This window comes from Labrus bergylta, chromosome 23 (genome assembly GCF_963930695.1).
Source record: "Labrus bergylta chromosome 23, fLabBer1.1, whole genome shotgun sequence".
NCBI classification, from domain to species: domain Eukaryota; kingdom Metazoa; phylum Chordata; class Actinopteri; order Labriformes; family Labridae; genus Labrus; species Labrus bergylta.
The window spans coordinates 19,965,137-19,991,742 of record NC_089217.1 but is presented as its reverse complement, the minus strand read 5'-3'; the positions used below and the strand labels follow the sequence as shown (position 1 = coordinate 19,991,742).

At 47.5% G+C, this 26,606-nt stretch overlaps 28 non-coding genes and 1 pseudogene across 28 annotated transcripts; all 29 read right to left on the bottom strand.

Moving 5' to 3' along the window:
- Positions 1-480: 480 nt before the first annotated feature.
- LOC136177932 (U2 spliceosomal RNA) lies at positions 481-671 on the bottom strand. The gene has a single exon (XR_010665427.1). It is a non-coding gene; the product is annotated as a U2 spliceosomal RNA (small nuclear RNA).
- A 493-nt stretch (positions 672-1,164) lies between these two features.
- Positions 1,165-1,328, bottom strand: LOC136177711 (U1 spliceosomal RNA). The gene has a single exon (XR_010665204.1). It is a non-coding gene; the product is annotated as a U1 spliceosomal RNA (small nuclear RNA).
- A 565-nt stretch (positions 1,329-1,893) lies between these two features.
- Positions 1,894-2,084, bottom strand: LOC136177872 (U2 spliceosomal RNA). Its single transcript, XR_010665366.1, has one exon. It is a non-coding gene; the product is annotated as a U2 spliceosomal RNA (small nuclear RNA).
- A 493-nt stretch (positions 2,085-2,577) lies between these two features.
- On the bottom strand, positions 2,578-2,741 carry LOC136177710 (U1 spliceosomal RNA). Its single transcript, XR_010665203.1, has one exon. It is a non-coding gene; the product is annotated as a U1 spliceosomal RNA (small nuclear RNA).
- Positions 2,742-3,312: 571 nt separating this feature from the next.
- On the bottom strand, positions 3,313-3,503 carry LOC136177913 (U2 spliceosomal RNA). The gene has a single exon (XR_010665407.1). It is a non-coding gene; the product is annotated as a U2 spliceosomal RNA (small nuclear RNA).
- Positions 3,504-3,996: 493 nt separating this feature from the next.
- Positions 3,997-4,160, bottom strand: LOC136177709 (U1 spliceosomal RNA). The gene has a single exon (XR_010665202.1). It is a non-coding gene; the product is annotated as a U1 spliceosomal RNA (small nuclear RNA).
- A 571-nt stretch (positions 4,161-4,731) lies between these two features.
- Positions 4,732-4,922, bottom strand: LOC136177931 (U2 spliceosomal RNA). Its single transcript, XR_010665426.1, has one exon. It is a non-coding gene; the product is annotated as a U2 spliceosomal RNA (small nuclear RNA).
- A 493-nt stretch (positions 4,923-5,415) lies between these two features.
- LOC136177966 (U1 spliceosomal RNA) lies at positions 5,416-5,579 on the bottom strand. The gene has a single exon (XR_010665458.1). It is a non-coding gene; the product is annotated as a U1 spliceosomal RNA (small nuclear RNA).
- A 571-nt stretch (positions 5,580-6,150) lies between these two features.
- Positions 6,151-6,341, bottom strand: LOC136177871 (U2 spliceosomal RNA). The gene has a single exon (XR_010665365.1). It is a non-coding gene; the product is annotated as a U2 spliceosomal RNA (small nuclear RNA).
- A 493-nt stretch (positions 6,342-6,834) lies between these two features.
- Positions 6,835-6,998, bottom strand: LOC136177948 (U1 spliceosomal RNA). The gene has a single exon (XR_010665443.1). It is a non-coding gene; the product is annotated as a U1 spliceosomal RNA (small nuclear RNA).
- A 571-nt stretch (positions 6,999-7,569) lies between these two features.
- On the bottom strand, positions 7,570-7,760 carry LOC136177870 (U2 spliceosomal RNA). The gene has a single exon (XR_010665364.1). It is a non-coding gene; the product is annotated as a U2 spliceosomal RNA (small nuclear RNA).
- Positions 7,761-8,253: 493 nt separating this feature from the next.
- On the bottom strand, positions 8,254-8,417 carry LOC136177708 (U1 spliceosomal RNA). Its single transcript, XR_010665201.1, has one exon. It is a non-coding gene; the product is annotated as a U1 spliceosomal RNA (small nuclear RNA).
- Positions 8,418-8,984: 567 nt separating this feature from the next.
- Positions 8,985-9,175, bottom strand: LOC136177920 (U2 spliceosomal RNA). The gene has a single exon (XR_010665414.1). It is a non-coding gene; the product is annotated as a U2 spliceosomal RNA (small nuclear RNA).
- Positions 9,176-9,668: 493 nt separating this feature from the next.
- On the bottom strand, positions 9,669-9,832 carry LOC136177707 (U1 spliceosomal RNA). Its single transcript, XR_010665200.1, has one exon. It is a non-coding gene; the product is annotated as a U1 spliceosomal RNA (small nuclear RNA).
- A 567-nt stretch (positions 9,833-10,399) lies between these two features.
- LOC136177919 (U2 spliceosomal RNA) lies at positions 10,400-10,590 on the bottom strand. The gene has a single exon (XR_010665413.1). It is a non-coding gene; the product is annotated as a U2 spliceosomal RNA (small nuclear RNA).
- A 493-nt stretch (positions 10,591-11,083) lies between these two features.
- Positions 11,084-11,247, bottom strand: LOC136177706 (U1 spliceosomal RNA). The gene has a single exon (XR_010665199.1). It is a non-coding gene; the product is annotated as a U1 spliceosomal RNA (small nuclear RNA).
- A 567-nt stretch (positions 11,248-11,814) lies between these two features.
- LOC136177918 (U2 spliceosomal RNA) lies at positions 11,815-12,005 on the bottom strand. Its single transcript, XR_010665412.1, has one exon. It is a non-coding gene; the product is annotated as a U2 spliceosomal RNA (small nuclear RNA).
- Positions 12,006-12,498: 493 nt separating this feature from the next.
- On the bottom strand, positions 12,499-12,662 carry LOC136177705 (U1 spliceosomal RNA). Its single transcript, XR_010665198.1, has one exon. It is a non-coding gene; the product is annotated as a U1 spliceosomal RNA (small nuclear RNA).
- A 567-nt stretch (positions 12,663-13,229) lies between these two features.
- Positions 13,230-13,420, bottom strand: LOC136177917 (U2 spliceosomal RNA). Its single transcript, XR_010665411.1, has one exon. It is a non-coding gene; the product is annotated as a U2 spliceosomal RNA (small nuclear RNA).
- Positions 13,421-13,913: 493 nt separating this feature from the next.
- On the bottom strand, positions 13,914-14,077 carry LOC136177704 (U1 spliceosomal RNA). Its single transcript, XR_010665197.1, has one exon. It is a non-coding gene; the product is annotated as a U1 spliceosomal RNA (small nuclear RNA).
- A 567-nt stretch (positions 14,078-14,644) lies between these two features.
- LOC136177916 (U2 spliceosomal RNA) lies at positions 14,645-14,835 on the bottom strand. The gene has a single exon (XR_010665410.1). It is a non-coding gene; the product is annotated as a U2 spliceosomal RNA (small nuclear RNA).
- Positions 14,836-15,328: 493 nt separating this feature from the next.
- LOC136177703 (U1 spliceosomal RNA) lies at positions 15,329-15,492 on the bottom strand. The gene has a single exon (XR_010665196.1). It is a non-coding gene; the product is annotated as a U1 spliceosomal RNA (small nuclear RNA).
- Positions 15,493-16,063: 571 nt separating this feature from the next.
- LOC136177954 (U2 spliceosomal RNA) lies at positions 16,064-16,242 on the bottom strand (annotated as a pseudogene).
- A 6,155-nt stretch (positions 16,243-22,397) lies between these two features.
- On the bottom strand, positions 22,398-22,561 carry LOC114919681 (U1 spliceosomal RNA). The gene has a single exon (XR_003808074.2). It is a non-coding gene; the product is annotated as a U1 spliceosomal RNA (small nuclear RNA).
- A 571-nt stretch (positions 22,562-23,132) lies between these two features.
- Positions 23,133-23,323, bottom strand: LOC114919684 (U2 spliceosomal RNA). The gene has a single exon (XR_003808077.2). It is a non-coding gene; the product is annotated as a U2 spliceosomal RNA (small nuclear RNA).
- A 493-nt stretch (positions 23,324-23,816) lies between these two features.
- On the bottom strand, positions 23,817-23,980 carry LOC136177702 (U1 spliceosomal RNA). The gene has a single exon (XR_010665195.1). It is a non-coding gene; the product is annotated as a U1 spliceosomal RNA (small nuclear RNA).
- A 571-nt stretch (positions 23,981-24,551) lies between these two features.
- Positions 24,552-24,742, bottom strand: LOC136177869 (U2 spliceosomal RNA). The gene has a single exon (XR_010665363.1). It is a non-coding gene; the product is annotated as a U2 spliceosomal RNA (small nuclear RNA).
- Positions 24,743-25,235: 493 nt separating this feature from the next.
- On the bottom strand, positions 25,236-25,399 carry LOC136177701 (U1 spliceosomal RNA). Its single transcript, XR_010665194.1, has one exon. It is a non-coding gene; the product is annotated as a U1 spliceosomal RNA (small nuclear RNA).
- A 571-nt stretch (positions 25,400-25,970) lies between these two features.
- LOC136177868 (U2 spliceosomal RNA) lies at positions 25,971-26,161 on the bottom strand. The gene has a single exon (XR_010665362.1). It is a non-coding gene; the product is annotated as a U2 spliceosomal RNA (small nuclear RNA).
- Positions 26,162-26,606: the final 445 nt, after the last annotated feature.

Genomic DNA, 26,606 nt, shown 5'->3' with positions numbered 1-26,606 from the left:
TTCTGCACTGGGTGTCCCTTCTACTTGTCCTCAACACAGAAGAAAGTTTTGTGTTGAGGCCCGATAGGGCTTGTCTTTCTACATGCAAGTGGAGAAATAAGGCTCATCATTCTAACAGGTCGTGCCACACTTCCACATCAAAGCCAACCGATAGCTACCGCCAGTGTGTGTGTGTGTGTGTGTTTTTCTTACCGCCAACAAAAGAACAGTCGAAGCAGCAGCTAGGCCAGAAACACTTTGCAACAATGACTGTTGATATGTTATTGCGTGTCTGTGTGCTACTACAGCAATAGCATACACAGAGTGGCAAATGGGGGAACTGGCACACAAATAACCCCAAACCTGACTAAAATTCCAGTTCATTTCAAAAAGCTTGCGTCCCGGCAGCATGTCAACGCAGTGACAAAGCCAGGCCAGACTCACACACATATTTCTCTTAAATGCAGCGAAAAGAAAGGATTATTTTAAACACTGAAGAGAGGAGGGTGCACCGTTCCCGGAGGTACTGCAATACCGGGTTGATGCGTGGAGTGGACGGAGCAAGCCCCTGTTCCATCTCCCAAGTCCAAAAATCAATTTAATATATGGTCCCCGGGTAGGGGACGTATCAGATATTAAACTGATAAGAACAGATACTACACTTGATCTTAGCCAAAAGGCCGAGAAGCGATGCCCCTGACAGGCTAAGGCCGGCATCACATTCCCCATACAGTCCTCCTCGCCCATGGTCCCGGCAAGCGAGCGTTGCTTTTAAGTGGCCGTCGGTAAAACGGAAGAGCAAACTCTTTGATGGAAGCACCTTTAAGATACATGCGTTATGTCAAGCTCTGAAAAATGAGTTCAAACCCTCAACCACCAGATTTATCTGCAGCAGACTTAAGTGAACCAAAAGACAGGAGAAGATTGGGGCCTTTTATTGGCCCACAGCCGTTCTGTAAGGCAGATGTGCCGTGACTGGGATTTCACATTGATCAGAGCAAGGGCTGCTGAATCTGAAACAAATTTGATTGACGAGTGATATTGTGATCTAGCACTAGCAAAGACACTGGCTGCGCATAGCTTTTAAGCCACCTTGGAAATTCTTGCTGTCTGTCTGTTGCTACAGCCAGGTTGGAAGGCAGCATGTCCCTATCTGTTTCCCCCTTATTACTTTCGACAATCCATCAGGGGAGAGCGCGAACGCAGTCCCCCACTACCACAAATTATGCAGTCGAGATTCCCACATTTGGGGAATTCGCATAGGTCAGCCCCACCGGAGTGCAATGGCCAGGCCTCGCCATGGGTGAACCACCTTCTTGATCATGGTATCTCCCCTGCCAGGTAAGTATGAGTTGTACAGCTCAGGGCAAAAGGAGTCCTTCACAGGACCATCGCCCTGACTGACGGTCCCAACAACATGCGAACCACCGAAATCAGAGTTTCTGCACTGGGTGTCCCTTCTACTTGTCCTCAACACAGAAGAAAGTTTTGTGTTGAGGCCCGATAGGGCTTGTCTTTCTACATGCAAGTGGAGAAATAAGGCTCATCATTCTAACAGGTCGTGCCACACTTCAAAGCCAACCGATAGCTACCGCCAGTGTGTGTGTGTGTGTGTGTTTTTCTTACCGCCAACAAAAGAACAGTCGAAGCAGCAGCTAGGCCAGAAACACTTTGCAACAATGACTGTTGATATGTTATTGCGTGTCTGTGTGCTACTACAGCAATAGCATACACAGAGTGGCAAATGGGGGAACTGGCACACAAATAACCCCAAACCTGACTAAAATTCCAGTTCATTTCAAAAAGCTTGCGTCCCGGCAGCATGTCAACGCAGTGACAAAGCCAGGCCAGACTCACACACATATTTCTCTTAAATGCAGCGAAAAGAAAGGATTATTTTAAACACTGAAGAGAGGAGGGTGCACCGTTCCCGGAGGTACTGCAATACCGGGTCGATGCGTGGAGTGGACGGAGCAAGCCCCTGTTCCATCTCCCAAGTCCAAAAATCAATTTAATATATGGTCCCCGGGTAGGGGACGTATCAGATATTAAACTGATAAGAACAGATACTACACTTGATCTTAGCCAAAAGGCCGAGAAGCGATGCCCCTGACAGGCTAAGGCCGGCATCACATTCCCCATACAGTCCTCCTCGCCCATGGTCCCGGCAAGCGAGCGTTGCTTTTAAGTGGCCGTCGGTAAAACGGAAGAGCAAACTCTTTGATGGAAGCACCTTTAAGATACATGCGTTATGTCAAGCTCTGAAAAATGAGTTCAAACCCTCAACCACCAGATTTATCTGCAGCAGACTTAAGTGAACCAAAAGACAGGAGAAGATTGGGGCCTTTTATTGGCCCACAGCCGTTCTGTAAGGCAGATGTGCCGTGACTGGGATTTCACATTGATCAGAGCAAGGGCTGCTGAATCTGAAACAAATTTGATTGACGAGTGATATTGTGATCTAGCACTAGCAAAGACACTGGCTGCGCATAGCTTTTAAGCCACCTTGGAAATTCTTGCTGTCTGTCTGTTGCTACAGCCAGGTTGGAAGGCAGCATGTCCCTATCTGTTTCCCCCTTATTACTTTCGACAATCCATCAGGGGAGAGCGCGAACGCAGTCCCCCACTACCACAAATTATGCAGTCGAGATTCCCACATTTGGGGAATTCGCATAGGTCAGCCCCACCGGAGTGCAATGGCCAGGCCTCGCCATGGGTGAACCACCTTCTTGATCATGGTATCTCCCCTGCCAGGTAAGTATGAGTTGTACAGCTCAGGGCAAAAGGAGTCCTTCACAGGACCATCGCCCTGACTGACGGTCCCAACAACATGCGAACCACCGAAATCAGAGTTTCTGCACTGGGTGTCCCTTCTACTTGTCCTCAACACAGAAGAAAGTTTTGTGTTGAGGCCCGATAGGGCTTGTCTTTCTACATGCAAGTGGAGAAATAAGGCTCATCATTCTAACAGGTCGTGCCACACTTCCACATCAAAGCCAACCGATAGCTACCGCCAGTGTGTGTGTGTGTGTGTGTTTTTCTTACCGCCAACAAAAGAACAGTCGAAGCAGCAGCTAGGCCAGAAACACTTTGCAACAATGACTGTTGATATGTTATTGCGTGTCTGTGTGCTACTACAGCAATAGCATACACAGAGTGGCAAATGGGGGAACTGGCACACAAATAACCCCAAACCTGACTAAAATTCCAGTTCATTTCAAAAAGCTTGCGTCCCGGCAGCATGTCAACGCAGTGACAAAGCCAGGCCAGACTCACACACATATTTCTCTTAAATGCAGCGAAAAGAAAGGATTATTTTAAACACTGAAGAGAGGAGGGTGCACCGTTCCCGGCGGTACTGCAATACCGGGTCGATGCGTGGAGTGGACGGAGCAAGCCCCTGTTCCATCTCCCAAGTCCAAAAATCAATTTAATATATGGTCCCCGGGTAGGGGACGTATCAGATATTAAACTGATAAGAACAGATACTACACTTGATCTTAGCCAAAAGGCCGAGAAGCGATGCCCCTGACAGGCTAAGGCCGGCATCACATTCCCCATACAGTCCTCCTCGCCCATGGTCCCGGCAAGCGAGCGTTGCTTTTAAGTGGCCGTCGGTAAAACGGAAGAGCAAACTCTTTGATGGAAGCACCTTTAAGATACATGCGTTATGTCAAGCTCTGAAAAATGAGTTCAAACCCTCAACCACCAGATTTATCTGCAGCAGACTTAAGTGAACCAAAAGACAGGAGAAGATTGGGGCCTTTTATTGGCCCACAGCCGTTCTGTAAGGCAGATGTGCCGTGACTGGGATTTCACATTGATCAGAGCAAGGGCTGCTGAATCTGAAACAAATTTGATTGACGAGTGATATTGTGATCTAGCACTAGCAAAGACACTGGCTGCGCATAGCTTTTAAGCCACCTTGGAAATTCTTGCTGTCTGTCTGTTGCTACAGCCAGGTTGGAAGGCAGCATGTCCCTATCTGTTTCCCCCTTATTACTTTCGACAATCCATCAGGGGAGAGCGCGAACGCAGTCCCCCACTACCACAAATTATGCAGTCGAGATTCCCACATTTGGGGAATTCGCATAGGTCAGCCCCACCGGAGTGCAATGGCCAGGCCTCGCCATGGGTGAACCACCTTCTTGATCATGGTATCTCCCCTGCCAGGTAAGTATGAGTTGTACAGCTCAGGGCAAAAGGAGTCCTTCACAGGACCATCGCCCTGACTGACGGTCCCAACAACATGCGAACCACCGAAATCAGAGTTTCTGCACTGGGTGTCCCTTCTACTTGTCCTCAACACAGAAGAAAGTTTTGTGTTGAGGCCCGATAGGGCTTGTCTTTCTACATGCAAGTGGAGAAATAAGGCTCATCATTCTAACAGGTCGTGCCACACTTCCACATCAAAGCCAACCGATAGCTACCGCCAGTGTGTGTGTGTGTGTGTGTTTTTCTTACCGCCAACAAAAGAACAGTCGAAGCAGCAGCTAGGCCAGAAACACTTTGCAACAATGACTGTTGATATGTTATTGCGTGTCTGTGTGCTACTACAGCAATAGCATACACAGAGTGGCAAATGGGGGAACTGGCACACAAATAACCCCAAACCTGACTAAAATTCCAGTTCATTTCAAAAAGCTTGCGTCCCGGCAGCATGTCAACGCAGTGACAAAGCCAGGCCAGACTCACACACATATTTCTCTTAAATGCAGTGAAAAGAAAGGATTATTTTAAACACTGAAGAGAGGAGGGTGCACCGTTCCCGGAGGTACTGCAATACCGGGTTGATGCGTGGAGTGGACGGAGCAAGCCCCTGTTCCATCTCCCAAGTCCAAAAATCAATTTAATATATGGTCCCCGGGTAGGGGACGTATCAGATATTAAACTGATAAGAACAGATACTACACTTGATCTTAGCCAAAAGGCCGAGAAGCGATGCCCCTGACAGGCTAAGGCCGGCATCACATTCCCCATACAGTCCTCCTCGCCCATGGTCCCGGCAAGCGAGCGTTGCTTTTAAGTGACCGTCGGTAAAACGGAAGAGCAAACTCTTTGATGGAAGCACCTTTAAGATACATGCGTTATGTCAAGCTCTGAAAAATGAGTTCAAACCCTCAACCACCAGATTTATCTGCAGCAGACTTAAGTGAACCAAAAGACAGGAGAAGATTGGGGCCTTTTATTGGCCCACAGCCGTTCTGTAAGGCAGATGTGCCGTGATTGGGATTTCACATTGATCAGAGCAAGGGCTGCTGAATCTGAAACAAATTTGATTGACGAGTGATATTGTGATCTAGCACTAGCAAAGACACTGGCTGCGCATAGCTTTTAAGCCACCTTGGAAATTCTTGCTGTCTGTCTGTTCCTACAGCCAGGTTGGAAGGCAGCATGTCCCTATCTGTTTCCCCCTTATTACTTTCGACGATCCATCAGGGGAGAGCGCGAACGCAGTCCCCCACTACCACAAATTATGCAGTCGAGATTCCCACATTTGGGGAATTCGCATAGGTCAGCCGCACCGGAGTGCAATGGCCAGGCCTCGCCATGGGTGAACCACCTTCTTGATCATGGTATCTCCCCTGCCAGGTAAGTATGAGTTGTACAGCTCAGGGCAAAAGGAGTCCTTCACAGGACCATCGCCCTGACTGACGGTCCCAACAACATGCGAACCACCGAAATCAGAGTTTCTGCACTGGGTGTCCCTTCTACTTGTCCTCAACACAGAAGAAAGTTTTGTGTTGAGGCCCGATAGGGCTTGTCTTTCTACATGCAAGTGGAGAAATAAGGCTCATCATTCTAACAGGTCGTGCCACACTTCCACATCAAAGCCAACCGATAGCTACCGCCAGTGTGTGTGTGTGTGTGTGTTTTTCTTACCGCCAACAAAAGAACAGTCGAAGCAGCAGCTAGGCCAGAAACACTTTGCAACAATGACTGTTGATATGTTATTGCGTGTCTGTGTGCTACTACAGCAATAGCATACACAGAGTGGCAAATGGGGGAACTGGCACACAAATAACCCCAAACCTGACTAAAATTCCAGTTCATTTCAAAAAGCTTGCGTCCCGGCAGCATGTCAACGCAGTGACAAAGCCAGGCCAGACTCACACACATATTTCTCTTAAATGCAGTGAAAAGAAAGGATTATTTTAAACACTGAAGAGAGGAGGGTGCACCGTTCCCGGAGGTACTGCAATACCGGGTCGATGCGTGGAGTGGACGGAGCAAGCCCCTGTTCCATCTCCCAAGTCCAAAAATCAATTTAATATATGGTCCCCGGGTAGGGGACGTATCAGATATTAAACTGATAAGAACAGATACTACACTTGATCTTAGCCAAAAGGCCGAGAAGCGATGCCCCTGACAGGCTAAGGCCGGCATCACATTCCCCATACAGTCCTCCTCGCCCATGGTCCCGGCAAGCGAGCGTTGCTTTTAAGTGACCGTCGGTAAAACGGAAGAGCAAACTCTTTGATGGAAGCACCTTTAAGATACATGCGTTATGTCAAGCTCTGAAAAATGAGTTCAAACCCTCAACCACCAGATTTATCTGCAGCAGACTTAAGTGAACCAAAAGACAGGAGAAGATTGGGGCCTTTTATTGGCCCACAGCCGTTCTGTAAGGCAGATGTGCCGTGACTGGGATTTCACATTGATCAGAGCAAGGGCTGCTGAATCTGAAACAAATTTGATTGACGAGTGATATTGTGATCTAGCACTAGCAAAGACACTGGCTGCGCATAGCTTTTAAGCCACCTTGGAAATTCTTGCTGTCTGTCTGTTCCTACAGCCAGGTTGGAAGGCAGCATGTCCCTATCTGTTTCCCCCTTATTACTTTCGACGATCCATCAGGGGAGAGCGCGAACGCAGTCCCCCACTACCACAAATTATGCAGTCGAGATTCCCACATTTGGGGAATTCGCATAGGTCAGCCGCACCGGAGTGCAATGGCCAGGCCTCGCCATGGGTGAACCACCTTCTTGATCATGGTATCTCCCCTGCCAGGTAAGTATGAGTTGTACAGCTCAGGGCAAAAGGAGTCCTTCACAGGACCATCGCCCTGACTGACGGTCCCAACAACATGCGAACCACCGAAATCAGAGTTTCTGCACTGGGTGTCCCTTCTACTTGTCCTCAACACAGAAGAAAGTTTTGTGTTGAGGCCCGATAGGGCTTGTCTTTCTACATGCAAGTGGAGAAATAAGGCTCATCATTCTAACAGGTCGTGCCACACTTCCACATCAAAGCCAACCGATAGCTACCGCCAGTGTGTGTGTGTGTGTGTGTTTTTCTTACCGCCAACAAAAGAACAGTCGAAGCAGCAGCTAGGCCAGAAACACTTTGCAACAATGACTGTTGATATGTTATTGCGTGTCTGTGTGCTACTACAGCAATAGCATACACAGAGTGGCAAATGGGGGAACTGGCACACAAATAACCCCAAACCTGACTAAAATTCCAGTTCATTTCAAAAAGCTTGCGTCCCGGCAGCATGTCAACGCAGTGACAAAGCCAGGCCAGACTCACACACATATTTCTCTTAAATGCAGTGAAAAGAAAGGATTATTTTAAACACTGAAGAGAGGAGGGTGCACCGTTCCCGGAGGTACTGCAATACCGGGTCGATGCGTGGAGTGGACGGAGCAAGCCCCTGTTCCATCTCCCAAGTCCAAAAATCAATTTAATATATGGTCCCCGGGTAGGGGACGTATCAGATATTAAACTGATAAGAACAGATACTACACTTGATCTTAGCCAAAAGGCCGAGAAGCGATGCCCCTGACAGGCTAAGGCCGGCATCACATTCCCCATACAGTCCTCCTCGCCCATGGTCCCGGCAAGCGAGCGTTGCTTTTAAGTGACCGTCGGTAAAACGGAAGAGCAAACTCTTTGATGGAAGCACCTTTAAGATACATGCGTTATGTCAAGCTCTGAAAAATGAGTTCAAACCCTCAACCACCAGATTTATCTGCAGCAGACTTAAGTGAACCAAAAGACAGGAGAAGATTGGGGCCTTTTATTGGCCCACAGCCGTTCTGTAAGGCAGATGTGCCGTGACTGGGATTTCACATTGATCAGAGCAAGGGCTGCTGAATCTGAAACAAATTTGATTGACGAGTGATATTGTGATCTAGCACTAGCAAAGACACTGGCTGCGCATAGCTTTTAAGCCACCTTGGAAATTCTTGCTGTCTGTCTGTTGCTACAGCCAGGTTGGAAGGCAGCATGTCCCTATCTGTTTCCCCCTTATTACTTTCGACAATCCATCAGGGGAGAGCGCGAACGCAGTCCCCCACTACCACAAATTATGCAGTCGAGATTCCCACATTTGGGGAATTCGCATAGGTCAGCCCCACCGGAGTGCAATGGCCAGGCCTCGCCATGGGTGAACCACCTTCTTGATCATGGTATCTCCCCTGCCAGGTAAGTATGAGTTGTACAGCTCAGGGCAAAAGGAGTCCTTCACAGGACCATCGCCCTGACTGACGGTCCCAACAACATGCGAACCACCGAAATCAGAGTTTCTGCACTGGGTGTCCCTTCTACTTGTCCTCAACACAGAAGAAAGTTTTGTGTTGAGGCCCGATAGGGCTTGTCTTTCTACATGCAAGTGGAGAAATAAGGCTCATCATTCTAACAGGTCGTGCCACACTTCCACATCAAAGCCAACCGATAGCTACCGCCAGTGTGTGTGTGTGTGTTTTTCTTACCGCCAACAAAAGAACAGTCGAAGCAGCAGCTAGGCCAGAAAAACTTTGCAACAATGACTGTTGATATGTTATTGCGTGTCTGTGTGCTACTACAGCAATAGCATACACAGAGTGGCAAATGGGGGAACTGGCACACAAATAACCCCAAACCTGACTAAAATTCCAGTTCATTTCAAAAAGCTTGCGTCCCGGCAGCATGTCAACGCAGTGACAAAGCCAGGCCAGACTCACACACGTATTTCTCTTAAATGCAGTGAAAAGAAAGGATTATTTTAAACACTGAAGAGAGGAGGGTGCACCGATCCCGGAGGTACTGCAATACCGGGTCGATGCGTGGAGTGGACGGAGCAAGCCCCTGTTCCATCTCCCAAGTCCTAAAATCAATTTAATATATGGTCCCCGGGTAGGGGACGTATCAGATATTAAACTGATAAGAACAGATACTACACTTGATCTTAGCCAAAAGGCCGAGAAGCGATGCCCCTGACAGGCTAAGGCCGGCATCACATTCCCCATACAGTCCTCCTCGCCCATGGTCCCGGCAAGCGAGCGTTGCTTTTAAGTGGCCGTCGGTAAAACGGAAGAGCAAACTCTTTGATGGAAGCACCTTTAAGATACATGCGTTATGTCAAGCTCTGAAAAATGAGTTCAAACCCTCAACCACCAGATTTATCTGCAGCAGACTTAAGTGAACCAAAAGACAGGAGAAGATTGGGGCCTTTTATTGGCCCACAGCCGTTCTGTAAGGCAGATGTGCCGTGACTGGGATTTCACATTGATCAGAGCAAGGGCTGCTGAATCTGAAACAAATTTGATTGACGAGTGATATTGTGATCTAGCACTAGCAAAGACACTGGCTGCGCATAGCTTTTAAGCCACCTTGGAAATTCTTGCTGTCTGTCTGTTGCTACAGCCAGGTTGGAAGGCAGCATGTCCCTATCTGTTTCCCCCTTATTACTTTCGACAATCCATCAGGGGAGAGCGCGAACGCAGTCCCCCACTACCACAAATTATGCAGTCGAGATTCCCACATTTGGGGAATTCGCATAGGTCAGCCCCACCGGAGTGCAATGGCCAGGCCTCGCCATGGGTGAACCACCTTCTTGATCATGGTATCTCCCCTGCCAGGTAAGTATGAGTTGTACAGCTCAGGGCAAAAGGAGTCCTTCACAGGACCATCGCCCTGACTGACGGTCCCAACAACATGCGAACCACCGAAATCAGAGTTTCTGCACTGGGTGTCCCTTCTACTTGTCCTCAACACAGAAGAAAGTTTTGTGTTGAGGCCCGATAGGGCTTGTCTTTCTACATGCAAGTGGAGAAATAAGGCTCATCATTCTAACAGGTCGTGCCACACTTCCACATCAAAGCCAACCGATAGCTACCGCCAGTGTGTGTGTGTGTGTTTTTCTTACCGCCAACAAAAGAACAGTCGAAGCAGCAGCTAGGCCAGAAAAACTTTGCAACAATGACTGTTGATATGTTATTGCGTGTCTGTGTGCTACTACAGCAATAGCATACACAGAGTGGCAAATGGGGGAACTGGCACACAAATAACCCCAAACCTGACTAAAATTCCAGTTCATTTCAAAAAGCTTGCGTCCCGGCAGCATGTCAACGCAGTGACAAAGCCAGGCCAGACTCACACACGTATTTCTCTTAAATGCAGTGAAAAGAAAGGATTATTTTAAACACTGAAGAGAGGAGGGTGCACCGATCCCGGAGGTACTGCAATACCGGGTCGATGCGTGGAGTGGACGGAGCAAGCCCCTGTTCCATCTCCCAAGTCCTAAAATCAATTTAATATATGGTCCCCGGGTAGGGGACGTATCAGATATTAAACTGATAAGAACAGATACTACACTTGATCTTAGCCAAAAGGCCGAGAAGCGATGCCCCTGACAGGCTAAGGCCGGCATCACATTCCCCATACAGTCCTCCTCGCCCATGGTCCCGGCAAGCGAGCGTTGCTTTTAAGTGACCGTCGGTAAAACGGAAGAGCAAACTCTTTGATGGAAGCACCTTTAAGATACATGCGTTATGTCAAGCTCTGAAAAATGAGTTCAAACCCTCAACCACCAGATTTATCTGCAGCAGACTTAAGTGAACCAAAAGACAGGAGAAGATTGGGGCCTTTTATTGGCCCACAGCCGTTCTGTAAGGCAGATGTGCCGTGACTGGGATTTCACATTGATCAGAGCAAGGGCTGCTGAATCTGAAACAAATTTGATTGACGAGTGATATTGTGATCTAGCACTAGCAAAGACACTGGCTGCGCATAGCTTTTAAGCCACCTTGGAAATTCTTGCTGTCTGTCTGTTGCTACAGCCAGGTTGGAAGGCAGCATGTCCCTATCTGTTTCCCCCTTATTACTTTCGACAATCCATCAGGGGAGAGCGCGAACGCAGTCCCCCACTACCACAAATTATGCAGTCGAGATTCCCACATTTGGGGAATTCGCATAGGTCAGCCCCACCGGAGTGCAATGGCCAGGCCTCGCCATGGGTGAACCACCTTCTTGATCATGGTATCTCCCCTGCCAGGTAAGTATGAGTTGTACAGCTCAGGGCAAAAGGAGTCCTTCACAGGACCATCGCCCTGACTGACGGTCCCAACAACATGCGAACCACCGAAATCAGAGTTTCTGCACTGGGTGTCCCTTCTACTTGTCCTCAACACAGAAGAAAGTTTTGTGTTGAGGCCCGATAGGGCTTCTCTTTCTACATGCAAGTGGAGAAATAAGGCTCATCATTCTAACAGGTCGTGCCACACTTCCACATCAAAGCCAACCGATAGCTACCGCCAGTGTGTGTGTGTGTGTTTTTCTTACCGCCAACAAAAGAACAGTCGAAGCAGCAGCTAGGCCAGAAAAACTTTGCAACAATGACTGTTGATATGTTATTGCGTGTCTGTGTGCTACTACAGCAATAGCATACACAGAGTGGCAAATGGGGGAACTGGCACACAAATAACCCCAAACCTGACTAAAATTCCAGTTCATTTCAAAAAGCTTGCGTCCCGGCAGCATGTCAACGCAGTGACAAAGCCAGGCCAGACTCACACACGTATTTCTCTTAAATGCAGTGAAAAGAAAGGATTATTTTAAACACTGAAGAGAGGAGGGTGCACCGATCCCGGAGGTACTGCAATACCGGGTCGATGCGTGGAGTGGACGGAGCAAGCCCCTGTTCCATCTCCCAAGTCCTAAAATCAATTTAATATATGGTCCCCGGGTAGGGGACGTATCAGATATTAAACTGATAAGAACAGATACTACACTTGATCTTAGCCAAAAGGCCGAGAAGCGATGCCCCTGACAGGCTAAGGCCGGCATCACATTCCCCATACAGTCCTCCTCGCCCATGGTCCCGGCAAGCGAGCGTTGCTTTTAAGTGACCGTCGGTAAAACGGAAGAGCAAACTCTTTGATGGAAGCACCTTTAAGATACATGCGTTATGTCAAGCTCTGAAAAATGAGTTCAAACCCTCAACCACCAGATTTATCTGCAGCAGACTTAAGTGAACCAAAAGACAGGAGAAGATTGGGGCCTTTTATTGGCCCACAGCCGTTCTGTAAGGCAGATGTGCCGTGACTGGGATTTCACATTGATCAGAGCAAGGGCTGCTGAATCTGAAACAAATTTGATTGACGAGTGATATTGTGATCTAGCACTAGCAAAGACACTGGCTGCGCATAGCTTTTAAGCCACCTTGGAAATTCTTGCTGTCTGTCTGTTGCTACAGCCAGGTTGGAAGGCAGCATGTCCCTATCTGTTTCCCCCTTATTACTTTCGACAATCCATCAGGGGAGAGCGCGAACGCAGTCCCCCACTACCACAAATTATGCAGTCGAGATTCCCACATTTGGGGAATTCGCATAGGTCAGCCCCACCGGAGTGCAATGGCCAGGCCTCGCCATGGGTGAACCACCTTCTTGATCATGGTATCTCCCCTGCCAGGTAAGTATGAGTTGTACAGCTCAGGGCAAAAGGAGTCCTTCACAGGACCATCGCCCTGACTGACGGTCCCAACAACATGCGAACCACCGAAATCAGAGTTTCTGCACTGGGTGTCCCTTCTACTTGTCCTCAACACAGAAGAAAGTTTTGTGTTGAGGCCCGATAGGGCTTGTCTTTCTACATGCAAGTGGAGAAATAAGGCTCATCATTCTAACAGGTCGTGCCACACTTCCACATCAAAGCCAACCGATAGCTACCGCCAGTGTGTGTGTGTGTGTTTTTCTTACCGCCAACAAAAGAACAGTCGAAGCAGCAGCTAGGCCAGAAAAACTTTGCAACAATGACTGTTGATATGTTATTGCGTGTCTGTGTGCTACTACAGCAATAGCATACACAGAGTGGCAAATGGGGGAACTGGCACACAAATAACCCCAAACCTGACTAAAATTCCAGTTCATTTCAAAAAGCTTGCGTCCCGGCAGCATGTCAACGCAGTGACAAAGCCAGGCCAGACTCACACACGTATTTCTCTTAAATGCAGTGAAAAGAAAGGATTATTTTAAACACTGAAGAGAGGAGGGTGCACCGATCCCGGAGGTACTGCAATACCGGGTCGATGCGTGGAGTGGACGGAGCAAGCCCCTGTTCCATCTCCCAAGTCCTAAAATCAATTTAATATATGGTCCCCGGGTAGGGGACGTATCAGATATTAAACTGATAAGAACAGATACTACACTTGATCTTAGCCAAAAGGCCGAGAAGCGATGCCCCTGACAGGCTAAGGCCGGCATCACATTCCCCATACAGTCCTCCTCGCCCATGGTCCCGGCAAGCGAGCGTTGCTTTTAAGTGACCGTCGGTAAAACGGAAGAGCAAACTCTTTGATGGAAGCACCTTTAAGATACATGCGTTATGTCAAGCTCTGAAAAATGAGTTCAAACCCTCAACCACCAGATTTATCTGCAGCAGACTTAAGTGAACCAAAAGACAGGAGAAGATTGGGGCCTTTTATTGGCCCACAGCCGTTCTGTAAGGCAGATGTGCCGTGACTGGGATTTCACATTGATCAGAGCAAGGGCTGCTGAATCTGAAACAAATTTGATTGACGAGTGATATTGTGATCTAGCACTAGCAAAGACACTGGCTGCGCATAGCTTTTAAGCCACCTTGGAAATTCTTGCTGTCTGTCTGTTGCTACAGCCAGGTTGGAAGGCAGCATGTCCCTATCTGTTTCCCCCTTATTACTTTCGACAATCCATCAGGGGAGAGCGCGAACGCAGTCCCCCACTACCACAAATTATGCAGTCGAGATTCCCACATTTGGGGAATTCGCATAGGTCAGCCCCACCGGAGTGCAATGGCCAGGCCTCGCCATGGGTGAACCACCTTCTTGATCATGGTATCTCCCCTGCCAGGTAAGTATGAGTTGTACAGCTCAGGGCAAAAGGAGTCCTTCACAGGACCATCGCCCTGACTGACGGTCCCAACAACATGCGAACCACCGAAATCAGAGTTTCTGCACTGGGTGTCCCTTCTACTTGTCCTCAACACAGAAGAAAGTTTTGTGTTGAGGCCCGATAGGGCTTGTCTTTCTACATGCAAGTGGAGAAATAAGGCTCATCATTCTAACAGGTCGTGCCACACTTCCACATCAAAGCCAACCGATAGCTACCGCCAGTGTGTGTGTGTGTGTTTTTCTTACCGCCAACAAAAGAACAGTCGAAGCAGCAGCTAGGCCAGAAAAACTTTGCAACAATGACTGTTGATATGTTATTGCGTGTCTGTGTGCTACTACAGCAATAGCATACACAGAGTGGCAAATGGGGGAACTGGCACACAAATAACCCCAAACCTGACTAAAATTCCAGTTCATTTCAAAAAGCTTGCGTCCCGGCAGCATGTCAACGCAGTGACAAAGCCAGGCCAGACTCACACACGTATTTCTCTTAAATGCAGTGAAAAGAAAGGATTATTTTAAACACTGAAGAGAGGAGGGTGCACCGATCCCGGAGGTACTGCAATACCGGGTCGATGCGTGGAGTGGACGGAGCAAGCCCCTGTTCCATCTCCCAAGTCCTAAAATCAATTTAATATATGGTCCCCGGGTAGGGGACGTATCAGATATTAAACTGATAAGAACAGATACTACACTTGATCTTAGCCAAAAGGCCGAGAAGCGATGCCCCTGACAGGCTAAGGCCGGCATCACATTCCCCATACAGTCCTCCTCGCCCATGGTCCCGGCAAGCGAGCGTTGCTTTTAAGTGACCGTCGGTAAAACGGAAGGGCAAACTCTTTGATGGAAGCACCTTTAAGATACATGCGTTATGTCAAGCTCTGAAAAATGAGTTCAAACCCTCAACCACCAGATTTATCTGCAGCAGACTTAAGTGAACCAAAAGACAGGAGAAGATTGGGGCCTTTTATTGGCCCACAGCCGTTCTGTAAGGCAGATGTGCCGTGACTGGGATTTCACATTGATCAGAGCAAGGGCTGCTGAATCTGAAACAAATTTGATTGACGAGTGATATTGTGATCTAGCACTAGCAAAGACACTGGCTGCGCATAGCTTTTAAGCCACCTTGGAAATTCTTGCTGTCTGTCTGTTGCTACAGCCAGGTTGGAAGGCAGCATGTCCCTATCTGTTTCCCCCTTATTACTTTCGACAATCCATCAGGGGAGAGCGCGAACGCAGTCCCCCACTACCACAAATTATGCAGTCGAGATTCCCACATTTGGGGAATTCGCATAGGTCAGCCCCACCGGAGTGCAATGGCCAGGCCTCGCCATGGGTGAACCACCTTCTTGATCATGGTATCTCCCCTGCCAGGTAAGTATGAGTTGTACAGCTCAGGGCAAAAGGAGTCCTTCACAGGACCATCGCCCTGACTGACGGTCCCAACAACATGCGAACCACCGAAATCAGAGTTTCTGCACTGGGTGTCCCTTCTACTTGTCCTCAACACAGAAGAAAGTTTTGTGTTGAGGCCCGATAGGGCTTGTCTTTCTACATGCAAGTGGAGAAATAAGGCTCATCATTCTAACAGGTCGTGCCACACTTCCACATCAAAGCCAACCGATAGCTACCGCCAGTGTGTGTGTGTGTGTGTGTTTTTCTTACCGCCAACAAAAGAACAGTCGAAGCAGCAGCTAGGCCAGAAACACTTTGCAACAATGACTGTTGATATGTTATTGCGTGTCTGTGTGCTACTACAGCAATAGCATACACAGAGTGGCAAATGGGGGAACTGGCACACAAATAACCCCAAACCTGACTAAAATTCCAGTTCATTTCAAAAAGCTTGCGTCCCGGCAGCATGTCAACGCAGTGACAAAGCCAGGCCAGACTCACACACATATTTCTCTTAAATGCAGTGAAAAGAAAGGATTATTTTAAACACTGAAGAGAGGAGGGTGCACCGTTCCCGGAGGTACTGCAATACCGGGTCGATGCGTGGAGTGGACGGAGCAAGCCCCTGTTCCATCTCCCAAGTCCAAAAATCAATTTAATATATGGTCCCCGGGTAGGGGACGTATCAGATATTAAACTGATAAGAACAGATTTTTTTTTTTCTTTTGAAAAGTTTTATTGACACTTTTTTCCACTTTATGTTTCATCACATTTCACATAACAGATTTGTTTTCTTTGTTGTTGTTGTGTTTTCCTTGTTGTTCATTTTTTTTTACAGTTTTACAGGGTACACATCTTATCTTTTCTGTTTTTTTAAAAAACAAACATTGATACTATGTAAGATACATCATAAAATGTTTTAGGGTGTAAAAACAGTGTCTTCATTTAAAACAATTAAAAGGAGAGCATTTGTTGAGAAACGTTTTTCTTTAAAAGTCAATTGTTGTGCAGGAGTGCAGTGAGCCCCTATCAAGATTAACTCATCCTGTTCTCCCAAACAGATGTGGTCTCTCGGGATCCTGTCCTGGTGCTCAGAGGAGATCCTCACCCTGCATCTCCTTCCCACCTGCCTCTCCCGGAGAGTCAGGCCGCTGCTGCTTTGAACTTTTCCCGTATGGCTCCAGCTCCTTCATCCGAATGGGCACAGAGGCGATTCTTCTTTGTGGCTGTGTCCTAGGCCCGCCGCCTGCAGCGACGGCCATACTGACCGTCGCTGCTGCCATCTGGATCACTGCCACGGGGGGGATCTGCTTGTGCTTTCTTACCAGCAAGTTCCTGGAGGTCCATGTGGCGTCTTTGATGGCGGCTAGAGTGAGCCATTGTTTTGCAAAGTCCTTTGGTGTTTGTTGACTTTGGCTCACTCCATACAGTACCAGCTGTGCTGTAAGGACCTCCCTTGCTGGTAAGCACGGGAATTGCAAGGAGCCGGCCAGTGCCCACTGTTCTACAGCAGCGCTGCACTCCCAGAGCAGGTGCCTCACCGACTCAGGCGCGCCACAACCAGGTCGGGGGCAGGTTGGGGACGTCGACATGCCCCGGGAGTGCATCACGGACCTGACTGGGAGGATCTCGTGAGCCACCATCCATGACAGGTCCCGGAGTCTGTTTGGAAGAACAGGATGGTCCACATTTTTCCAAACTGTGGAGGGCTCGCCGAGTGCAAGCCCGCGCACTGGGCTCACTGGTTCTCGCTCCTGCACAACAGAGATTACAGAACGTATGTTAGTTAAAATATGCAGCTCCTGTTTTTCAAGGTTAAAATGTTTTAAAAACTTCTGAATAAAATGATACGATTGCGGCAGATAAAAGGACACTGGAACTTTAAGATCAGTTTTTAAAAGTTTCAGTTTCCTGAGGTAGGACCCCATCCAGAACCGGGCCATTGCTGCTGTCTTTGGGTTTCTGGATGGGGCTGTGGCAGCTGCGAGTCCGATTGTGGCGTATCTTGCTCCCAGGATTAAAAACAGGTCTGGCACTCCTTTTCCTCCTTTCTCCTTGGTTTTCCTCATTGTGTCCCTTCTCAGGCGCTCCCACTTAGACCCCCACATGAAATAAAAGATGGCTCGTTCCAGGTCTAAGATCACATTTCTGGGGGGGGTAAAAACAGAAGTGAGCATTAAAAGCAAGGGTAAAATCACAGCTTTGATGATTAAAACCTTTCCTTCCATTGTCATTTCCCTTAGTCTCCAGTACCCCAGTCGTTGTTTTACTTTCCCTATCTTGTCCTGCCAATTTGTTTCCCCTCCACCCTCCTTATTAAATTTGACCCCAAGTATTTTTAAGTCAGTCTGTGTCACAGTTAGGGGGAGTCCCGTCTTTTCAGTCACTGTCCATGGTCCGTAAAATTGGGCTTGGGTCTTCAGTCTGTTTAATTTTGATCCTGAGGCCAGTCCGAACCAGTCAGTCAAGTCCAGTGTCCTGTTTACGGATAAAAGGTCAGTGCATAAAATGTTGATGTCGTCCATGTATAAAACACACTTGCTGGTCATTCCCCCGCTCCCCGGTACTACCACCCCATTGATTCGTTGGTCCCTTCTCAAGACCTGTGCCAATGGTTCAATGCATGTGATGTAGAGGAGGGCAGATAACGGACAACCCTGACGGACACCGCAGTTAATATCGACTGCTTTTGTCAGATGCCCATTAACTATGAATTTGCTGGTGATTCCCCGGTACAGCAGTCCCACCCAAGCTATAAACCTCTCAGGGAACCCCATTTTTTGCAGTACCTGGAAAAGGTACTGGTGCGAGACCCTATCAAAAGCTTTCTCAAAGTCTAAATTTAGGACTACTAGCCTAATGTTTCTGTCTCTCGCAAAACAGATGGTGTCTCGGATCAGTAGGAGGCTGTCCGTGATCTTTCTCCCCGGGATGGCACAGGTTTGATCCGGGTGAATCAGCCCCTCTAAAAACACAGTCATGCGAGATGCTAAAAGTTTGCTAAAAAGTTTACAATCAAAGTTTAAAAGAGTGATAGGTCTCCAGTTTCTTAGGTCTGTCTTGTCGTTGTCCTTGAAAAGTAAAGTCACTATCCCTCTTCTAAAACTGTCGGGGAGTCTGTCAAGTTTTTCTAAGTCCATAAAAACAACAAAAAGGTCAGGTGCTAAAATGTCCCAGAAAGTCAAATAAAATTCTAAGGGAAGCCCATCGTCTCCTGGGGACTTCCCTTTTTTGAAACTCTTAATGCAGTTGAAAATTTCTAAAAGGGTAAAATCTTGGGATAAAAGCACACTGTCATTTATTTTGTGTTCAATGAACTTTAAAACTTCTCTCATTGTGTCTGTTTTTATAGGTTTTTCTTTGTATAAGTCTTTATAAAATTGAACTATGGTATCATTAATTTCATCTGTTGTTTCGGCTGTGCACTGATTGTCTTTTTTCAGTTTAAAAATGGTTTTATCTTTATCTAAAATTCTTTTAAAAAAGTACCTAGTGCACTTCTCTCCTTCTTCTATTTCTTTTTCTTTGCTTCTTAAAATGACACCCTTACTTTTAATTTCTGCTAAAACCGACATCTCTTCTTTTATTTGCTTTATTTCTTCATTAAAATCCAGACCCTCTAGGTTTAGTTTAAAATACCGTTGAAGTCGTTTTTGCAGTCCCAGCATGCGTCTGTCGTCCCTACCTTTCTTTCTCTTACCTGCCTGCCTGAAAAAGGTCTGGGTCCTTCCCTTCACCATTTCCCACCAGTGTGCACGTGAGACGTATAGGTCTTGAAGGGTCTGCCAGTCTTGGTACTGCTCCCTGTACTGCCTAACTAACTCCCTATCTTCTAAAAGGGAGCAGTTGAGTTTCCACAGACCCTTCCCAGCCGTCACACCTGAAGTTAGTGATAGGGTGCAAGAAAGTATAGTGTGATCAGAGAAGAAAACAGGAGTTACTCTAGCATCGGTTGGTGGGAAATCCCGTGATAAAATATAGTCTATGCGAGAGGCTTTGGTGCCGTCACCACTGAACCAGGTGAAGCCCTCCTCTCTGGGATGCATGACTTTAAAACAGTCCAGTAGTTTAAAATCCTTACATAGGGCCCCAAATAAAACTGATGTTTTATCGACTTTGAAATCTTCCCCTGCTCCCCTCCTGTCTTTCTTGTTTAGAACACAATTAAAATCCCCTCCTACAACTAATGGTTCCCTGCCTAGCATGTGGGACTGCAAGTCTTTTAAAAGGTCATACCTGTCATTTTTTTCATTAAAACCATAGGTATTTAAAACCTTAAAATCTCTTCCCATAAAAGTCAGGTGTGCTAAAAGTGCCCTACCGTCTCTCACCACAGTGCTGCCCTTCACCAAGATCAGAGGGTTTTTAATTAAAATTGCCACGCCATCATTTTTGTTGTGGTTTGATCCACTCCACACGGATCCATGTGGCCACAACTCCTCCCAATCCCTGTAGTTTTTTAAAAACGGTAGACCACATTCTTGTATTAAAAACACATCTGACTTAAAAGAGTTTAGGTAGGATAAAACAGATTGCGCTCTAACTTTAGACTTCACACTTCTCACATTGATGGTAGAGAAGGTGAGGGTCATAAGTATGGTTAAAAACAACAGGTAAGACATTTTAAAAGACTAGTATTTAGAAGCAGTCGTCATACTTCTTGTGAAATTTGCTCTTCCTTCACCCTTATGGGGGAGGGGTGAGGGGTTTGAGCCATTTTCCCCGGTCGGACTCTAGGTGGTGGCCTTTCTTGCAATCTTTTGTTGAATTTCGAGTCCTTAGGGGTTGATTGTAGGGCTATATTTAGGAAAGAGAGCTCATTTGGAGAATCGGAGGGGAAGACTCTGGGCTCCTCCACAGATAAACTGTCTGAGGAGTCCCCAGCTCTTCCCCTCTTTCCGGAGACTACTGGAGCCTCCGGGGACAATTCTGATAAAGGCCTCTTAGCCTGTTGGGCCGGGGGGAGGGAGGCTTCTTCGCTATCACTCTCATTCTCATTCTCATTCTCATTCTCATTCTCATTCTCATTCTCATTCTCATTCTCATTCTCACGATCACTCTCACACTCACTCCCATTCTCAAACTCACTCCCAATCTTACTTTCACCCTCAGAATGAGGTGTAGCTCCACCTTCTGCCTGTACTGCAGCCTCTTCTTCCACATGCTCCACTTGAGGAGCAGTGACAGGCCCCTCCCCCTCCCCCTCCTCACCTGACTCCTGTCCTCCAGTCACAGGATTTGGAGGGAGATTTGAATTGTCTGGCCCAGGCTCCAAAATGTGCTCTTCAAACATTTCAAACAATCCGCCATTTTCTTTTTCTTTTTCTGCTTGTTTTGCAGCTTTCACTTTGTTGGCAAAAGACCTTGGACAGTCTCTGAAGAGATGAGTTGTTTCTCCACACAGGTTGCACTTTCTGCCATTGGTACATTCTTCAAAAGTATGACCAATTTCTCTGCACTTTCCACAGATGATTTGCTGACATGCTTCCGCAAGATGTCCATGCTCGCCACACTTGCGACAAAGTTTTGGCTGTCCCTGGTAGTGAATGTAGCCCCGGTTATTTCCCAGAACTATCATGGATGGCAGATGTTTCAGGCCCTGGAAGCCTTGGGGATCCTGCCATTGTTGAATGGGGACCCTCCAAGCACAGTTCCAAATGCCATCCTCATCTCTCACCTTCATAGCTTGGCCTTTAACCGTGCAAAATCTTCCCAGCCACATACATATGTCATCTGCATTTACTGTTTCATTGAACATCCTGACAATGACTGTCTTGGAAGCATTGTCAGTCAGTTTCTCTACATTAAAAGCAGAAAACTGGGCTCTGGTGTTTTCATATCTTGTCCAAAATTCCTTCAACAGAATCGCTGAGCGGAAGCTAACATCAAATCCTTTGTTCTGTGGTAAGGTCACAATGCAATTTATGTCATCTGGTTTAAAATTCAGTGATTGTTGGACTAGCTTCCTTGAGAAGTCTAGCCTAGACAACCCCTGTAGCCTTCCATCTTTCTCCACAAAGGTGAAGCGTACACTGTGGTGCCTCCGCATGCCAGCATGGGCCGCCGACATGTTGGAGACACCACACTTTAAAAACTCCTACTCTAACACAGTACTAAAAAGACGATCAAACAAATAAATTACACTAAAACCTAATAAATAAATAAATAACACCAGTAATTACCTGAACTTCACTAGAAAGTGCTTGGTACCCTGGTGAATGGATTTGTGAGCTGTATATATTCCTTTGTGAAAGCAATGCAACTACAAGAGTTGCTTTTCGTAACACTCAGGAAAAATAATTTCCTCCAAGGACTGTCAGCGAACAATGCCACTACAGGCAAGGTGACTGGCAGCAAAAAGAGGTGATCACTATCTTAGCCAAAAGGCCGAGAAGCGATGCCCCTGACAGGCTAAGGCCGGCATCACATTCCCCATACAGTCCTCCTCGCCCATGGTCCCGGCAAGCGAGCGTTGCTTTTAAGTGACCGTCGGTAAAACGGAAGAGCAAACTCTTTGATGGAAGCACCTTTAAGATACATGCGTTATGTCAAGCTCTGAAAAATGAGTTCAAACCCTCAACCACCAGATTTATCTGCAGCAGACTTAAGTGAACCAAAAGACAGGAGAAGATTGGGGCCTTTTATTGGCCCACAGCCGTTCTGTAAGGCAGATGTGCCGTGACTGGGATTTCACATTGATCAGAGCAAGGGCTGCTGAATCTGAAACAAATTTGATTGACGAGTGATATTGTGATCTAGCACTAGCAAAGACACTGGCTGCGCATAGCTTTTAAGCCACCTTGGAAATTCTTGCTGTCTGTCTGTTGCTACAGCCAGGTTGGAAGGCAGCATGTCCCTATCTGTTTCCCCCTTATTACTTTCGACAATCCATCAGGGGAGAGCGCGAACGCAGTCCCCCACTACCACAAATTATGCAGTCGAGATTCCCACATTTGGGGAATTCGCATAGGTCAGCCCCACCGGAGTGCAATGGCCAGGCCTCGCCATGGGTGAACCACCTTCTTGATCATGGTATCTCCCCTGCCAGGTAAGTATGAGTTGTACAGCTCAGGGCAAAAGGAGTCCTTCACAGGACCATCGCCCTGACTGACGGTCCCAACAACATGCGAACCACCGAAATCAGAGTTTCTGCACTGGGTGTCCCTTCTACTTGTCCTCAACACAGAAGAAAGTTTTGTGTTGAGGCCCGATAGGGCTTGTCTTTCTACATGCAAGTGGAGAAATAAGGCTCATCATTCTAACAGGTCGTGCCACACTTCCACATCAAAGCCAACCGATAGCTACCGCCAGTGTGTGTGTGTGTGTGTGTTTTTCTTACCGCCAACAAAAGAACAGTCGAAGCAGCAGCTAGGCCAGAAACACTTTGCAACAATGACTGTTGATATGTTATTGCGTGTCTGTGTGCTACTACAGCAATAGCATACACAGAGTGGCAAATGGGGGAACTGGCACACAAATAACCCCAAACCTGACTAACATTCCAGTTCATTTCAAAAAGCTTGCGTCCCGGCAGCATGTCAACGCAGTGACAAAGCCAGGCCAGACTCACACACATATTTCTCTTAAATGCAGCGAAAAGAAAGGATTATTTTAAACACTGAAGAGAGGAGGGTGCATCGTTCCCGGAGGTACTGCAATACCGGGTCGATGCGTGGAGTGGACGGAGCAAGCCCCTGTTCCATCTCCCAAGTCCAAAAATCAATTTAATATATGGTCCCCGGGTAGGGGACGTATCAGATATTAAACTGATAAGAACAGATACTACACTTGATCTTAGCCAAAAGGCCGAGAAGCGATGCCCCTGACAGGCTAAGGCCGGCATCACATTCCCCATACAGTCCTCCTCGCCCATGGTCCCGGCAAGCGAGCGTTGCTTTTAAGTGACCGTCGGTAAAACGGAAGAGCAAACTCTTTGATGGAAGCACCTTTAAGATACATGCGTTATGTCAAGCTCTGAAAAATGAGTTCAAACCCTCAACCACCAGATTTATCTGCAGCAGACTTAAGTGAACCAAAAGACAGGAGAAGATTGGGGCCTTTTATTGGCCCACAGCCGTTCTGTAAGGCAGATGTGCCGTGACTGGGATTTCACATTGATCAGAGCAAGGGCTGCTGAATCTGAAACAAATTTGATTGACGAGTGATATTGTGATCTAGCACTAGCAAAGACACTGGCTGCGCATAGCTTTTAAGCCACCTTGGAAATTCTTGCTGTCTGTCTGTTGCTACAGCCAGGTTGGAAGGCAGCATGTCCCTATCTGTTTCCCCCTTATTACTTTCGACAATCCATCAGGGGAGAGCGCGAACGCAGTCCCCCACTACCACAAATTATGCAGTCGAGATTCCCACATTTGGGGAATTCGCATAGGTCAGCCCCACCGGAGTGCAATGGCCAGGCCTCGCCATGGGTGAACCACCTTCTTGATCATGGTATCTCCCCTGCCAGGTAAGTATGAGTTGTAGAGCTCAGGGCAAAAGGAGTCCTTCACAGGACCATCGCCCTGACTGACGGTCCCAACAACATGCGAACCACCAAAATCAGAGTTTCTGCACTGGGTGTCCCTTCTACTTGTCCTCAACACAGAAGAAAGTTTTGTGTTGAGGCCCGATAGGGCTTGTCTTTCTACATGCAAGTGGAGAAATAAGGCTCATCATTCTAACAGGTCGTGCCACACTTCCACATCAAAGCCAACCGATAGCTACCGCCAGTGTGTGTGTGTGTGTGTGTTTTTCTTACCGCCAACAAAAGAACAGTCGAAGCAGCAGCTAGGCCAGAAACACTTTGCAACAATGACTGTTGATATGTTATTGCGTGTCTGTGTGCTACTACAGCAATAGCATACACAGAGTGGCAAATGGGGGAACAGGCACACAAATAACCCCAAACCTGACTAAAATTCCAGTTCATTTCAAAAAGCTTGCGTCCCGGCAGCATGTCAACGCAGTGACAAAGCCAGGCCAGACTCACACACATATTTCTCTTAAATGCAGCGAAAAGAAAGGATTATTTTAAACACTGAAGAGAGGAGGGTGCACCGTTCCCGGAGGTACTGCAATACCGGGTCGATGCGTGGAGTGGACGGAGCAAGCCCCTGTTCCATCTCCCAAGTCCAAAAATCAATTTAATATATGGTCCCCGGGTAGGGGACGTATCAGATATTAAACTGATAAGAACAGATACTACACTTGATCTTAGCCAAAAGGCCGAGAAGCGATGCCCCTGACAGGCTAAGGCCGGCATCACATTCCCCATACAGTCCTCCTCGCCCATGGTCCCGGCAAGCGAGCGTTGCTTTTAAGTGACCGTCGGTAAAACGGAAGAGCAAACTCTTTGATGGAAGCACCTTTAAGATACATGCGTTATGTCAAGCTCTGAAAAATGAGTTCAAACCCTCAACCACCAGATTTATCTGCAGCAGACTTAAGTGAACCAAAAGACAGGAGAAGATTGGGGCCTTTTATTGGCCCACAGCCGTTCTGTAAGGCAGATGTGCCGTGACTGGGATTTCACATTGATCAGAGCAAGGGCTGCTGAATCTGAAACAAATTTGATTGACGAGTGATATTGTGATCTAGCACTAGCAAAGACACTGGCTGCGCATAGCTTTTAAGCCACCTTGGAAATTCTTGCTGTCTGTCTGTTGCTACAGCCAGGTTGGAAGGCAGCATGTCCCTATCTGTTTCCCCCTTATTACTTTCGACAATCCATCAGGGGAGAGCGCGAACGCAGTCCCCCACTACCACAAATTATGCAGTCGAGATTCCCACATTTGGGGAATTCGCATAGGTCAGCCCCACCGGAGTGCAATGGCCAGGCCTCGCCATGGGTGAACCACCTTCTTGATCATGGTATCTCCCCTGCCAGGTAAGTATGAGTTGTAGAGCTCAGGGCAAAAGGAGTCCTTCACAGGACCATCGCCCTGACTGACGGTCCCAACAACATGCGAACCACCAAAATCAGAGTTTCTGCACTGGGTGTCCCTTCTACTTGTCCTCAACACAGAAGAAAGTTTTGTGTTGAGGCCCGATAGGGCTTGTCTTTCTACATGCAAGTGGAGAAATAAGGCTCATCATTCTAACAGGTCGTGCCACACTTCCACATCAAAGCCAACCGATAGCTACCGCCAGTGTGTGTGTGTGTGTGTGTTTTTCTTACCGCCAACAAAAGAACAGTCGAAGCAGCAGCTAGGCCAGAAACACTTTGCAACAATGACTGTTGATATGTTATTGCGTGTCTGTGTGCTACTACAGCAATAGCATACACAGAGTGGCAAATGGGGGAACAGGCACACAAATAACCCCAAACCTGACTAAAATTCCAGTTCATTTCAAAAAGCTTGCGTCCCGGCAGCATGTCAACGCAGTGACAAAGCCAGGCCAGACTCACACACATATTTCTCTTAAATGCAGCGAAAAGAAAGGATTATTTTAAACACTGAAGAGAGGAGGGTGCACCGTTCCCGGAGGTACTGCAATACCGGGTCGATGCGTGGAGTGGACGGAGCAAGCCCCTGTTCCATCTCCCAAGTCCAAAAATCAATTTAATATATGGTCCCCGGGTAGGGGACGTATCAGATATTAAACTGATAAGAACAGATACTACACTTGATCTTAGCCAAAAGGCCGAGAAGCGATGCCCCTGACAGGCTAAGGCTGGCATCACATTCCCCATACAGTCCTCCTCGCCCATGGTCCCGGCAAGCGAGCGTTGCTTTTAAGTGACCGTCGGTAAAACGGAAGAGCAAACTCTTTGATGGAAGCACCTTTAAGATACATGCGTTATGTCAAGCTCTGAAAAATGAGTTCAAACCCTCAACCACCAGATTTATCTGCAGCAGACTTAAGTGAACCAAAAGACAGGAGAAGATTGGGGCCTTTTATTGGCCCACAGCCGTTCTGTAAGGCAGATGTGCCGTGACTGGGATTTCACATTGATCAGAGCAAGGGCTGCTGAATCTGAAACAAATTTGATTGACGAGTGATATTGTGATCTAGCACTAGCAAAGACACTGGCTGCGCATAGCTTTTAAGCCACCTTGGAAATTATTGCTGTCTGTCTGTTGCTACAGCCAGGTTGGAA